The following is a 15,094-nucleotide window of genomic DNA, read 5'->3' as shown; positions in this document are numbered from 1 at the left end:
GTGGTTACACAACGGTAACATCCCTGTAATGGACTGGCCTGCACAGAGTCCTGATATGAATCCTATAGTACACCTTTGGAATGTTTTGGAACGCCGACTTCGTGCCAGGCCTCACCGACCGACATCGATACCTGTCGTCAGTGCAGCACTCCGTGAAGAGTGGGCTGCCATTCCCTAAGAACGTGTGCCTGCGAGAGTGGAAGCTGACATCAAGGCTAAGGTTGGGCCAACATCATACTGAATGTCAACATTACCGATGGAAGGCACCACGAACTTTTAAGTCATTTTCAGCCAGATGTCCGGACACTTTTGACCACGTAGTGTTATTCGTTTCCCTTATATATATATACAACTTCAATTAAAAATTGTATGAACGACAATGTGCTGTTTGTTTCCTCGCTCGCAGTCGGTTTTAATACTTCTCATACCGTGTAACCAGTAATTCCAGCCAATTTACCCACTGATTCCAAGCGACTTTATTAGTCAAGGTTTCTTTCGAAGTATCATTAACAATGGTCAAGATCAGACACAAGGGGAGGGAGGGGGGAAGAATAGATGGACGGAGAGGGATGAGGGGGAAGGAAATGAACAGGGAGAAGAGGAGAGGGGAAGGAGGACGAGACAGGCGAAGGGTTAAGAGAAGAAGGATAGAGAGTGAGAGGCAGAAGGAAATTATGATGTATTTACAATTCCCACAAGTATTTACGAACTGAGGTACTTCACGGAAGGAAGGCTCGAAGAACAAAATGGTTATTTGAGGAAGGACAATTTATATACTTACTTTTAATATATTTGAACAACAACCTGATTCTAATATACAAGTGTATTTTAGTAGGTTGTGTGAGGCTATTAAGTTTATCTTTCCATAATGCTAGATATTTTAACTTACGTTTTTAATGTGAAAAATAATATTTCCGATAACCATTTATTGGCCTTTTTTCCATAAATCAGTGTCAATAGATTATAATGAGGAAACATTTCTTTCACCAGCAGTAGCATTCTAATACACTAATATATTTTAGTGGGCTCTGTGCATCTATTATGTGAATATTTCCATAATACTAGATATTTTAACCTATGTTTTTAATGTGAAAAATAATGTTTCTGTAAAACATTTATAGGCCATTGTTCCATAAATTAGTGTCAGTAGGTGAGTATGAGGAAATATTTCTTTCGTCAGATCTTATTTTCACCCTTAGAACACATTAAAACATAACAGCTATATTATTCTTACTAATGCCTATGATCAGGGAGTTCTCGAGAAGGTACATATTGCACCCGGCCTCTGTGGGCGAGCGGTTCCAGGCGCTTCAGTCTGGAACGGTCGCAGGTTCGAATGCTCCCTCTGGCATGGATATGTGCGATGTCCTTAGGTTAGTTGGGCTTACGTAGTTCTAAGTCTAGGGGACTGGTGACCTCAGATGTTTTAAGTCCCATAGTGCTTAGAGCCATTTGAACCATTTGAAGGTACATATTGTACAATTGTCATAAGACTGTCGTTGTTGCCTACCTATTGCTACTGTTTACTGTGGCTTAACATCTGCAGGTCTCTTCGTAACGTAAACGCAGTACCAAAACCCGAAACCAACTTGCACATAGGCACTCGCTACATTAAACTGAACGAGGAGTGCAGCGCGCACACGCACCATCAAAACGCTGCCCTGACCTCTAGAATTGAGATAATGAAGCATAACCTTGGTAGAATATTCTACACAACACGCTGATTAGTATTAAACAATTTCCCGCAATAGTCCCATGATTCCGGAAAGTGCCTGAACTGCGAAGCACTGCCGGGTTCGCTAGTAGATTGATAAGTTCGGACGGCATTCGTCGTTGTCAGCTGCAGAAAAGGTGGCTTAAATGATGTGACAAATGCCAGGTGTTTTTGTGTCCAGTATCACCTCAGCCTTAACGCTATATTTGAGAATTTTTCTGCCGGCCGATGTGGCCAAGCGGTTCTAGGCGCTTCAGTTTGGAACCGCGCGACCGCTACGGTCGCAGGTTCGAATCCTGCCTCGGGCATGGATGTGTGTGATGTCCTTAGGTTAGTTAGGCTTAAGTAGTTCTAAGTTCTAGGGGACTGATGACCTCAGATCCCATAGGGCTCAGAGCCACTTCAACCATTTTTTGAGAATTTTTCTTAACTAAGTAGAAAACAATTATCTGAAAAACCTGAAAGATAATTGATAGATTCAGTGATAAATTTCACTAAACATACAGTCAGCCACTTCGTGAGAGCACCAGCGCTTTAAGGAGGGGCAAGCGAAGCACTCTCTCTCGTGGACAAAGTAATACAACAACTTGAAAGACAGCGTGTTTACCTTTCCTCTTTAGTCTGAAGACAGAGGAGGCACGTCATCGAGAGGGCGCCGGCGGAATTTGGCGAAGTTGGGCGTTTCTTGTCGTCTGGTTGGAGGCACCTCGCCGACGCTGAGAGCTTCTGGCGCTCCCCTCCCCTCCCCGCCGCTTGTAATGACGGGCCAGATGTCGCCTTTGCTCAGACCTGGAGGTGCGTTCCGGAGGCAGAATACCGATCCGAGAGCTCCCGCCGGCAAACTTCTGCAGAGAACTGTATGCAAAGTGAACCGGCGGCAGAGCGAGGTGGCGTCCCTTGCTCCAATCCTCGGGCTGTGTTCCTCTGCGGAAGCAAACAACGCCGTGAGAGTCGCGCGGAAGCGAAACGCTGCTACTTTTTACGCGGAGCGATAAACGGAAAGCAAGCAAATTCCCGAGTGTACTCGTTGGGAATTTGGCACGTTCCGAAATGACATGCAATTAACCCTTTCTTTACGGCTCAGTTTGAGGAGTAAGCAGGCCAGCCCATTGTGGCTCCATTCACGCCATCTGTTCCGTGTTCTATCCAGCTTCTTCTTCGCAGATATTTATTTTATGCTACATAACACATACACTACTGGCCATTAAAATTACTACACCAAGAAGAAATGCAGACGGTAAACGGGTATTCATTCGACGAAAATATTATACTAGAACTGACACGTCATTATATTTTCATGCAATTTGGGTGCATAGATCCTCAGAAATCAGTACCCAGAACAACCACCTCTGGCCGTAATAACGGCCTTGATACGCATGGGGATAGAGTCAAACAGAGCTTGGATGGCGTGTACAGGTGCTGCTGCCCATGCAGCTTCAACACGATACCACAGTTCAAGAGTAGTAACTGGCGTATTGTGACGAGCCAGTTGCTCGGCCACCATTGACCAGACGTTTTCAATTGGTGAGAGATCTGGAGAATGTGCTGTATCCAGAAAGGCCAGTACTGGACCTGCAACATGCGGTCGTACATTATCCTGCTGAAATGTAGGGTTTCGCAGGGATAGAATGAAGGGTAGAGCCACTGGTCGTAACACATCTGAAATGTAACGTCCACTGTTCAAAGTGCCGTCAGTGCGAACAAGAGGTGACCGAGACGTGTAACCAATGGCACCCCATATCATCACGCTGGGTGATACGCCAGTATAGCGATGACGAATACACCCTTACAATGTGCGTACACCGCGATGTCGCCAAACACGGATGCGACCATCATGATGTTGTAAACAGAATCTGGATTCATCCGAAAAACTGACGTTTTGCCATTCGTGCACCCAGGTTCGTCGTTGAGTACACCCTCGCAGGCGCTCCTGTCTGTGACGCAGCGTCAAGGGTAACCGCAGCCATGGTCTCCGAGCTGATAGTCCATGCTGCTGCAAACGTCGTCGAACTGTTCGTGCAAATGGTTGTTGTCTTCAAAACGTCCCCCTGTGTCGACTCAGGGATCGAGACGTGGCTGCACAGCCATGGAAAACGATCAAAGAAGGGCAGTGCGTTTTGTATTATGGGGAAATAGGGGAGAGAATGTCACTGAAATGGTAGAGGATTTGGAGTGGACTTCATTACAACAAAGCCGTTTTTCGTTGCGGAGGAATATTCTCACGAAACTTCAGTCACCACGCCGGCCAGGGTGGCCGAGCGGTTCTAGGCGCTAAAGTCTGGAACCGCGGAACCCCTACGGTCTCAGGTTCGAATCCTGCCTGACAGGACACTGATAACCTCGCCGTTGGGAGGCCCTAAACCACAAACACACAACATACGACCGTTAAATGGTGCTACTTACATGTCCCTTACTATCCCTTTAAAAATTAATTTCTTTATTCTTAAAATAAAATCAGTTCAGAAGCTGGCGTAGTGGTTCGTTTACAGAGAGAATTTTAAGAAATAGTTGTAAAAAACTGAAAATTTCATTGATCGAAAAATTTCGGATCAATGATTTTTTGACGATTTTTGTAGAGGTCGAAGTCGAAAACAAAGCTTCAGATCGCTTAGTTCAACTTTTGGCAATCAATAAACTTTACAAAAACCCGTTTACAACTGGTATGCAGAATTACGTTGTGCTTGTGCTTCTGATTGCGATGAGTTACAAGAAGACCGACCAAAATCGTTCATTTCAAAATAATATATATTGTGTGTATGGGTGATCTACGGGTGCCGTCTTTGCCCCGTAATCAGAGTGTCGGCCCGTGCGATGTTCAGTCACAAACTCTGCTTAGGGTTTGAGCAGAAAGCGTCATCAATGAGAGTCGAAGGCTTCTGGCGTACGGAGTCACCCTCAAGGTGCCAACGGCCTTGTCAAAGAGAGAGGAGGATCGGACCGAATCTCAGGACACCCTGCTGCCCTTGGGGTGAACTACCCCTAAAAGGCGGAAATATCAGCAGTGACCAACGGCATCAGGATACGCAAGCCAGTAGAAACTACTGTTTTGAGGACACTTAACATGCATCCACAGGATGTGCAGCCTTTAACTGAAAAAGAGTGATAATGATTTCTCAGGGTTGGCTAAAGATTCTGGATCACTTCCCCAATCAGATCTCCCCCATTCGGATCTCCAGCTACTACTGTTTTTAACAGTGACAAGAGCTGTCCTCTGAGCAAGGGTGGAACACTACACTGACCTGCATTAGAGCACGTCGTTCCCAATTGGCGGAATCTGTTTTCGATTAGTTACTACAGCGAAAACCCGTTCTTGTTTGCGCTGCTAGTATCATGCTTAGCTCATGAGCACAGTATTCTCTGCTGGCCTACACAGGGGAGCCTACTCCACAGTTCGGTGAAATTAGCAATAACATGAAGATGAAGTTTGTAACACCATAGCTCTAATGTTCTTCTGATTTATTTTGCTTTCTGTTTTGTTGAACATTCCATCGTTGAGCTTCTGTAATTATAGTACGATTAATTCAATACTGTATAAAAGTTTATACTCTTTTCTCTGGTAAAAACTTTGATATCTTTTAGATTGTAGGAAGTGTAATCTATGTAATATGTGCAATATCTTTCTCACATAATCTCTTTGGTTATCTTTAAGACTGAATTATTTAAATAACTTTTTGTAGAATTATCAATATGTGCAAACGATATGTTTTGTTCAAAATGTCTTGTTGTTACTTTGTACATACTGATCCTCACTTAGGGTTCTTAGTTCTTTATATATATATAAAAGGTGTTGTGGTTCCCCTCGGGAACGGAATGATGCAGCGCGCGCAAAATGTGGTTGGCATGAAGGAAGAGGAGGGACAACGAGTCAGTCGTAGACGAGCTACGGAACTGCCAACAGCTTATGTCCTAAGAGTGAGTGTGCTGGTGCTTAGAGAGGCTTTTTTTGCTAGTTTCCACTGTTCCAAAGCCTCGGATGGATGGATTAAATAACCAGCTCTATTTTGGAAGTGGTATTTAATAATTTGGGGATCATTACCAACTGCAAATCCACCTGTCAAGATGTACTCACCACCACGGAACGAAGGAATTGTAGAAATGTAAAGTGAAGCATCAGCTTATTTGGATGTTTTGTTTGGTTCCAATAATAAGGTAAACCGGAAACCATACTTTGAAATATTACCTTGATTTATCCCTAATCACCTAACCATTCACGGTCCTATCCTTGTCAACTATAACTTCCGAGTGTCCTTGTTGTGAAAGTGAACTTACTAAAGCCCAACTTTTAATTGAATAATGCCACTTAAATTCCGTAAAAAGAAAGGACTTAAAATTCAAAATAAGTGTGGCAAATTTGTGTTAGATAGTAAATGCTGTCTTGTGAGAATATCTCAGTAATTGAATCTGCTTATTTTAAAGTTTAGATGGGCCTTCAAAAGTATAAATTTAATCATTGATTCTAAAGTAAAAGACTAAAGTAGCAAAAACAGGCATCAAATCAATCTGCCGTTAGTTTCAAAAATAATTACTTTAAAAACTATGGTTTAAAGTGTTTTTCATAGTAAACAATTATTGTACAGCCTGGCGAGTAGCACAATAAGGTGAGTGAGTGTTTTTATTTATTTATTTATTTATTTATTTTATTTAATGTCAGTTTGAGTCTTACAGCAGTAAAGCCCAAAGACTTTAACTGTTGAAAGTTAATTACTCAGACTTGCTAAATTTATGTTTCTCATGTGTGTTAAAGAATATATTGCCAGTTTAAGGGGATCCATATTTTGCCTTCTGTGCTCACTAATAGAAATTTATTAACAGAAAGATCATTACCTATGAAAATAGTAAAACTTCTTGTCTTTAAAGGACAGTGAGAATGTGTTTACTAGTGAACTCTGTTTAATTTTCATGTCAAGTAGAAAACCACCTGTTAAAGTAAGATCAAACCTATACCCAAATTTACAATTCAGCACTGAATGTCAACTACTGTTATTAAAGCTATTTAGTTTGACTGAGCGTTGAATACGCAAGTGTGTCTGTATCTGTTGTGTCCATGCATTTAGGTTTATTCAGCTATGACTGTCAGTACTTTCTTTAACGTTATCATATGCTTGTGACTGGGTTCATTGTACTCGCAAACGAGAAAGTATAGGCTGTGCCTTTCCACCGAAGTTATTTATATCTATCAGGAATGTTAAATATCTCTATGCCTACTTAGGCTGGCGACCGTTTTTCTGTATTATGTGAACAGTTTAAATAAGTAAAACATCTGCTACTTGTTGAACAATTACGTAATCCTGACTTTCAAGTCCGATAGGCAACCTCCTTTAAGCACATCGCGGTCGAAACAACAAAATTCCTTTCAGATGGTAACATTGCACAGCTTTTTTATACCATATTTGGTTAACAAAATAATTTCATTACGTAAATAAGAGGCAGCACAGGGGTCATACGTAGTTTTGCTTTCTGGAACAGTACTGCATGTAAGTTGTGTTGCAAAGAGCAGTAAATGTAAAATTTAATAACACGGCACTTGGTAATACGTACAGCCTCCAGTCTTCGAAGTTATGGTATAACAGTAGCAGTGGAAGTGTTATAAGTTGTACCACTGAAATATCGTGTCAGCTTGACCTGAAGATGCTCCAGCAAACCCTTTAAGAGTACCACAACTTTATGCCCAGCAGCTTACAAAGTGTCATCAGATGAATTGTTAAAAAAAAAAAGGGGGGGGGGGGACCATGGACAGTGAGGCACCATTAAACTGAATTACAAATAATACTGACTTAAGTCCACAATAACACAAACTTGAATACGTTACACACTAACATGTCAACATCAAAACCTCAAAGAGGCGGTAAAAATTAAAACACATCTGCTCAACTACAACTGGATACCTAACATAGCGAAGTTGGGAACTCTTAAAACTTCCTGGAAGATTAAAACTGTGTGCCCGACCGAGACTCGAACTCGGGACCTTCGCCTTTCACAGGCAAATGCTCTACCATCTGAGCTACCCAAGCACGACTCACGATCCGTCCTCACAGCTTCAACTCTGCCAGCACATCGTCTCCTACCTTCCAAACTTCACAGAAGCTCTCCTGCGAACCAGCCAGCCTTGTTGGCCGAGCTGCTGCTACGGTCGCAGGTTCGAATCCTGCCTCGGGCATGGATGTGTGTGATGTCCTTAGGTTTAAGTAGTTCTAAGTCTAGGGGACCGATGACCTCAGATGTTGTCCCATAGTGCTCAGAGCCATTTGAACCATTGTGAGTCAAAATTGAACCATTTTTTCCTCCGAACCTTGAAAAACTAGCACCCCTGGAAGAAAGAATATTGCAGAGACATGGCTTAGCCACAGTCTGGGGAATGTTTCCAGAATCCTTTCTTCCAGGGGTGCTAGTTCTGCAAGGTTCGCAGAAGAGCTTCTGTGCAGTCTGCAAAGTGGGAGACGAGGTACTGGCAGATTTGAAGCTGTGAGGAAGGGTCGTGAGTCGTGCTTGGATAGCTCGGATGGTAGAGCACTTGCCCGCGAAAGGCGAAGGTCCGGCACACTGTTTTGATCTGCCAGGAAGTTTCATATCAGCGCACACTCCGCTGCAGAGTAAAAATCTCGTTTTGGGAATTCTTAAATAGCAAATCCGAGTATAAAATTGAAATAGTCACAGCAAACTATCTGAGCAAATGTACATGAACACCCGTATGTAATCCGGAACTAGAAGCGGTACTGCCAGTACAAAGGGAGGCAGAGAGAATTGCGTTGTCAGTAGAGAAGCAATAACTGCACAGTGAATTGTCAGAGAGCTCCGTGAGTTATGGATGGATGTCACCTGCGATTCATATCGATCAGGTACATGTCAGCCTCTCTAAAGCTGCCCTAGTCGGCTGTTGGTGAAAATTGAAGGAACAACTACAGCTGAAGCAGGACCAGGCAGACCTCATGTACTGACGCACAAGGACCGCTGAGCTATCTGGAACGTGATTGTAAAGAAATGTATGATATTAACGGAAGAAATCACCAGTGATTTCCAACGTGCTAGCAGTAGTCCTTGAACCGCGAATTTACTTTCAAAACCTTTTCTTAAGAATTTACTTTATTTACTAGCGATTCGTCAAGAACATTAACACATTTAATCACACTATGTGAGCGTGGAAGTAGTTACCAGTGGGTAACTGATGAAAACAAATCAAATTTCTTTCAACAAATGTAAATTTTATTCCTAAAAGCCTCTTTTTCTCTTTTTTTTCTTGAAACAGATTTAAAATTATAATCAGAAAGCACCCTCTAAATATCAAGTTACAATTTATTCAGAGGCAGAAAGAGCAAATTTTTGACTGAATGAGCTTTCGGGCTGAGAACCTTGCCGCTCCTTTTTGACAGGCCGTAGTCACGACCTCTCACAACAACTTCTGAAAGACTACACTGGTGCAAATCTGCAACACACCAGATTTCTTTAAACTAAAAATTGTAACAACTCATACAAGCACATATACTATGCACCACGTAGGAGGGATGGAAATGGTACAAAACACTAACAATTAAAATATTAACCTTGCCACCGAAGGTGCAACTTGATTTTTTTTAAAAAAAACTCTTACGGTGGAAGGGTCGCAACTTTATATACTAAAACGACCATTTAAATAAAACCCATGAAATGCAGTCTTACATACGTAAAATATACAAGGTTGGCCAAACATGCTCTACATTGCACATATACCGCCTCTCAAGATGATAGCCAAGATAAAAACATATTTCAGGAATTCGGCCGTTACACTTCAACCAATAAATTCGATAGCACCGAATCCGACAAACATGACAGAGGGAGCTATTAACGTACAGCAGACCGACAGACAGACAGACAGATAGACAGACACTAACAGCCTAACAAATGCGGACGGGAGACAGACGAGCAAGCTGGGGACGTGAGACTGACCAAGAAAGTAAGTAGAATTTAACAAGTAAATGAAACAACATATCACGAATCACTTGTGTGGTGTCACCGCCAGACACCACACTTTCTAGGTGGTAGCCTTTAAATCGGCCGCGGTCCGTTAGTATACGTCGGACCCGCGTGTCGCCACTATCAGTGATTGCAGACCGAGCGCCGCCACACGGCAGATCTAGTCTAGAGAGACTCCCTAGCACTCGCCCCAGTTGTACAACCGACTTTGCTAGCGATGGTTCACTGACTACATACTCTCTCATTGACTACAGTTTAGCATAGCCTTCAGCTACGTCATTTGCTACGACCTAGCAAGGCGCAATATTTAGTTACTTCCAAAATGTATTCTGAACTGATAATATTGTGAATCATGTACCGCCAAGAGCGACGCTCATCATTAATGGATTAAAGTTAAGTATCAAACTAATTACGTCCGCTTTCAGAATTCTAATTCGTACTCACGACAGCCAGCTTGAGCTAAAACGGGTGCATTTCGGCCTCCTCTAGTAACACGGTGTTGGCTCTTCTGCCAACACAACAACTTGACTTCTAATAAACTGCGATGTCCGGCGAAGACCTAGCGCAGCACCCACAAAACGCTCTCCCGAACCGTCCGCTGCCAGCCGCTTCATCGGACGCAGGAAGGCGCGCCGATCTCCCGTCTCACGGCGTCGCAGCTCGCACCGGCCAGACCGATGTCGTGGTTTGACTCCTGTTGCTCTCGTGTCGGCCGCGAAGCCACTACCCCTCGCTATACGGCGCGGCCCACTGGACTCATGTGGCGACCTCACATGCGCCGACGCTCAAGACGGACAAGTCATCTTGTGTCCCAGTGCGCGACCGACCAAACGATCGATACAACCGCTAATGACCACTGCCTGAACAAACTCGAGCAGACTGGCGGCTTAACACATACTAGCACTCCGGACGACAGACAGACACTGACTGCCCACACTGACCCAGCTGACCAACTGACCGACTGGCGAGTTTTTTTTTTTCTTTATTGAATTTCAATTCTCCCCCCCCCCCCCCCCCCCGAAGGGAGCGGGCTGGAAGCAGCTTAGTATGCCGCTCTTCAGCCTACAGACTTTGTTTCAAAAAGGTGAAGATAATACATAATAAAAAGCAGGCGATAAAATCGAAGACTTAAAGGGTAACATGGTGAAAACATCGTGGAACTTAAAACAGAAAAAGGGATGATGATGCGAATAAAAATACATACAAAGCAGACAGGTAAAATAATAGACAATTAAAAAAAACACTGCGACAGTCTGGTTTCTGTTCGCAAAGGACATAAAATTCACACCCAGCGAGAGCATGGTTTCTGTTCACAACACGGTAAAAGATGAAAGAACACTGAACATTCACTGGAACACTGCGCTAAAATATGACATACCACAGCCGAGAGCACGTGGAGGGAAACTAGACAGATGAGCGGAAGATAAAAGAGGGGGGGAATGTGAGGAAAAGCAAAGGGGGAGGGGGGAGGGGGGAAAGGAGCCAATGGAGGATGAGGACCCATAAGAGGGCTGGGGGGGGTGCTGGGCAGACACGACAGGTATGGGGAAGGGAGAAGATGGGAATACAAAGGGACCTGGGGGAGGGGGGAAGGAGGTAGGGAGAGGTTAGGTGGGGAGAAACACAGGATGGAATGGGGGGAGAGGGAGCCAAGGGAAAGGATTGAGGAAAGGAAGGGGGCGTGAGGATCAGAGTTGATAGGAGGGATAAATGGAGGGAGAGAGGGCATCATCCGGGAGGGGGAGTTGATGGAAGCCACCTCGGGAAAGGAGATGAAGGGTGTAGAGATGGAGGGTAGGGGGGACACACCAGTGAAGATGTGGCAGGGGGTGGTGATGGGAGAGGAGAGCCAGGGGGTGAGGGGGATCAAGGCGGCGGGAGGTGTAGAGCATGCAGATATGTTCGAGGAATAGGAGCAGATGGGGAAAAGGAATGAGGTCATAGAGGATCCGCGTGGGGGACGGGAGGCGTATACAGAAGGCAAGGTGGAGTGCATGACACTCAAGGATCTGGAGGGAATTTGCGGGGGGGGGGGGGGGGGGCAGATATCCAGGCGGGACTGGCATAACAGAGGATGGGACAGATTGAGGATTTATAGGTGTGGCGGATGGTGGAGGGGTGCAACCCCATGCCCGGCCAGAGAGGAGTTTGAGGTGTCGGAGGCGGTTGTGGGCTTTGGATTGGATGGAGCAGAGACGAGGGATCCATGTGAGGTGACGGTCAATGGTGAGGCCAAGGTAGGTGAGGGTGGGGGTGAGGCGGACAGGAAGGTTGCAGACAGTAAGGGAGAGAGAAATCCAGGAGCTGGAAGGAGCGAGTGGTAAGACCTATGATGATTGCCTGGGTCTTGGAAGGATTGATGTTCAGGAGCCACTGGCTACACCATACAGCGAAAAGGTCAAGGTGATTCTCGAGAAGGCGTTGGGACCGTTGAGGGTAGGAGCGAGGGCGAGGAAAACGGTGTCATCGGCATATTGCAAGAGGCAGGAAGGGCATAGGTTTGGAGACTGGCGAGCTCATCGCGCCCCTTAAATGCACATGAACAGGCAACCTTTCCCCTTTCCCACCAGAGGGTGACACAAAAGGTGGGATTGCCAAAGCGGCGCTACCACCAGAAATGGAGGGCGACTGCTTCACACTACGTGCTGCGGCGCGCTCTTCAAAACAGCAATTTTTACCACGGCTCAGTCCTGTTAACTCTCTCACCATGCGTGTGGTACTGAAAAGAATGGGGTACTATGGCCAAGCAGCTCTTCATAAGGCACAAAATTCTCTGGCCAGTGCTAAGTGACGACCTGGCAGGCGTCAGGTAGCCGCGTGGGGCCGCCCCCTGGGGCGAGGTGTCGGTCTGGCCGCCGCTGGCCGTGCTGGGGCGTCGCCAGCCAGCAGGGGATTACAGCCGGCTGGCTGCCGAGCTGAGGGGGATCTGGAGCCGGCATTAGCGTCGAGAGGCGAGGCAGGGGTGATGGGATCCCACCCACACCCCCACCCCCAGCCCAGCACCCCTGGCTTAGGGGAAGGGAGGGGGGGGGGGGGAGGGGGCAGAGTTAGGCTGCCGCTTCTTCAAACCGCGGCCAGCCCACTGCCGGTACGACGCCAGTCCGCGCAGCCTGTCCGAGAACAGGTGTCAGAAGGAATAAATCTCTCGAGAAAGTCGCAACTTGAGCTGCTAATAAAACGACCACTGTGATTATCAATCTGATCATCATACACAGCAATAAATCACAGAAAACAAACACGTATTAAACGACATACCAGACATTAACAAATTATTTATGGGCGAACTATTGGAACCCTTTGAAATAAAAACGGGAGTGCGACAGGGCGATGGGCTCTCACCGTTGTTGGTCAATTGTGCGCTTGAGAAAGTAGTCAGAGAATGGAACACAAATGTTAAGAGTGGTATAAGACTGGGTTGCAAAAAGAAGAACCTTACAGTAAATTGCATTGCTTTTGCAGATGATATGGCCCTGTTTGCTGAAACAATGGAAGAAGCACGAGAGCAAATCCTTGAACTAGAGAAGCAAGCAGCTAAAATAGGTCTTCACATCTTCTTTGAAAAAACTAAGATATTGACAAACATCAAGCACTGGTGTAAATACCTCAAAGTTCAAGAACAGAAGATTGAAATAGTGAAAGAATTCAAATATCTCGGAGAATGGACTAGTTGGAATGCTGGGGAAAGCAAAGCAATGGAATCTAGAAAAAATATACTCGAATTGGCCTTCCAACTAACAAAAAATACATACAACAAAAAATCCCTTTCATGGGGGACCAAAATTACACATTACAAGACAGTGATTAAGCCAGAAGCACTGTATGCAGCAGAAACACTTAACATGAATTTGAAAGGCCAAATGGAGAAACTTGAGCTAAAGGAAAGAAAAATTTTAAGAAAAATCATTCGGCCAAAATTTCAGGACAATAAGATTATATACATCAAAAATGAAACTCTCTACAAGAAAATTGAAAAACTTTCAGATTCTATGCGAAAAAGGAGAATGAATTTTTATGGTCATCTTGTCAGAATGAATTCCAACAGATTAACTAAACAAATCTTTGACTTCTTCCGTAACCGAAAAACGAAACTCAACTGGTTTAAAGAAACTGAGAAAGACCTAGTGGAATTAAAGACTTCAGAAAATTCACTTATTGATCGAACTGCTATATTAATTACTAAAGATGAAAACATAAGGTTGCAAGACAAATCCACACAAAAGTCCAAACCCTGAGAGGAGAAGAAGATCAGGAAGAATGAAGAAACACTGGGCCCTAAGAAAAGAACAACGAACAAAGAAATGATTGATCCAGCGTACCCCAAAGAGGGTGAAACGAAAGAAGAAGAAATTATTTAAGGTAGTGAAAACGTAACTACCCATTACTCACCACAGAAATCACACAAACTACATATAAGACGTGTATATTTCTATTGTCTACTGTCAAACCACAATTTATGAATGATGTTTATATTTTATTAATAGGATTAAGTAGGAATAATTAATATTTGTCATGTTGGAAATAATTGTGGTAGCAGGGAATGTCTGCGCCAAAGTATTGTTGGCAAGAGAGACCGCGCATTGATACATTTTGTAATGGTATCAGGGATTGTCTGCACCAGGAAGCATTGTCGGCAGGAGAAACCGCACTTTAGCGTTCGTAGGAAGTCAGTAGCAAGCGAGATGTGAAGTGAGTCGGTAGCAGGTTTCAAGCGAGAGGTTGAGAGGAGCAGTGCGCCTGCCAGCCACCAGCTCAATTTATGAAAGATGTTTATATTTTATTAATAGGATTAAGTAGGAATAATTAATATTTGTCATGTTGGAAATAATTGTGGTAGCAGGGAATGTCTGCGCCAAAGTATTGTTGTCAAGAGAGGCCGCACATTGATATAATTTTACAAAGGGCGGGAGAGACAGCGTTTGGAAACATTTTAAGAAAAGAGGGGAAAAGACCGCGCATTGATTCATTTTGTAATGGTAGCAGGGATTGTCTGCACCAGAAAGCATTGTTGGCAGGAGAGACTGCACTTTAGCGTTCGTAGGAAGTCAGAAGTAAGCGATTATAAACAGATGTACAGAGACATCAGCTAACTATTATCATAAGCAGGAGAGCTTCTGTAAAGTTTGGAAGGTAGGAGACGAGATACTGGCAGAAGTGAAGCTGTGAGGAGGGGGCGTTAGTCGTGCTTGGGTAGCTCAGTTGGTAGAGCACTTGCCCGCGGAAGGCAAAGGTCCCGAGTTCGAGTCTCGGTCCGGCACACAGTTTTAATCTGCCAGGAAGTTTCATATCAGCGCACACGCCGCTGCAGATTGAAAATCTCATTCCAGGAACTAATATTATTGAATTAATTTTTTTGAGAAACTCATCTCTACTGGAGGTATGTTTGCGCATTGCTAGTTGTAAGATTATTGTAAAAAGTAAGTCCCATTTGAACCT

General features: G+C 44.4%; 1 non-coding gene across 1 annotated transcript; it reads left to right on the top strand.

Annotated features, from left to right (window-relative positions):
- The first annotated feature begins 14,841 nt into the window (after positions 1 to 14,841).
- On the top strand, positions 14,842 to 14,916 carry Trnap-cgg. The gene has a single exon. It is a non-coding gene; the product is annotated as a tRNA-Pro (tRNA).
- The last annotated feature ends 178 nt before the right edge of the window (positions 14,917 to 15,094 follow it).

Source organism: Schistocerca americana, chromosome 10 (genome assembly GCF_021461395.2).
Source record: "Schistocerca americana isolate TAMUIC-IGC-003095 chromosome 10, iqSchAmer2.1, whole genome shotgun sequence".
Classification (NCBI taxonomy): domain Eukaryota; kingdom Metazoa; phylum Arthropoda; class Insecta; order Orthoptera; family Acrididae; genus Schistocerca; species Schistocerca americana.
This window is presented reverse-complemented; position numbering and strand designations above follow the sequence as displayed.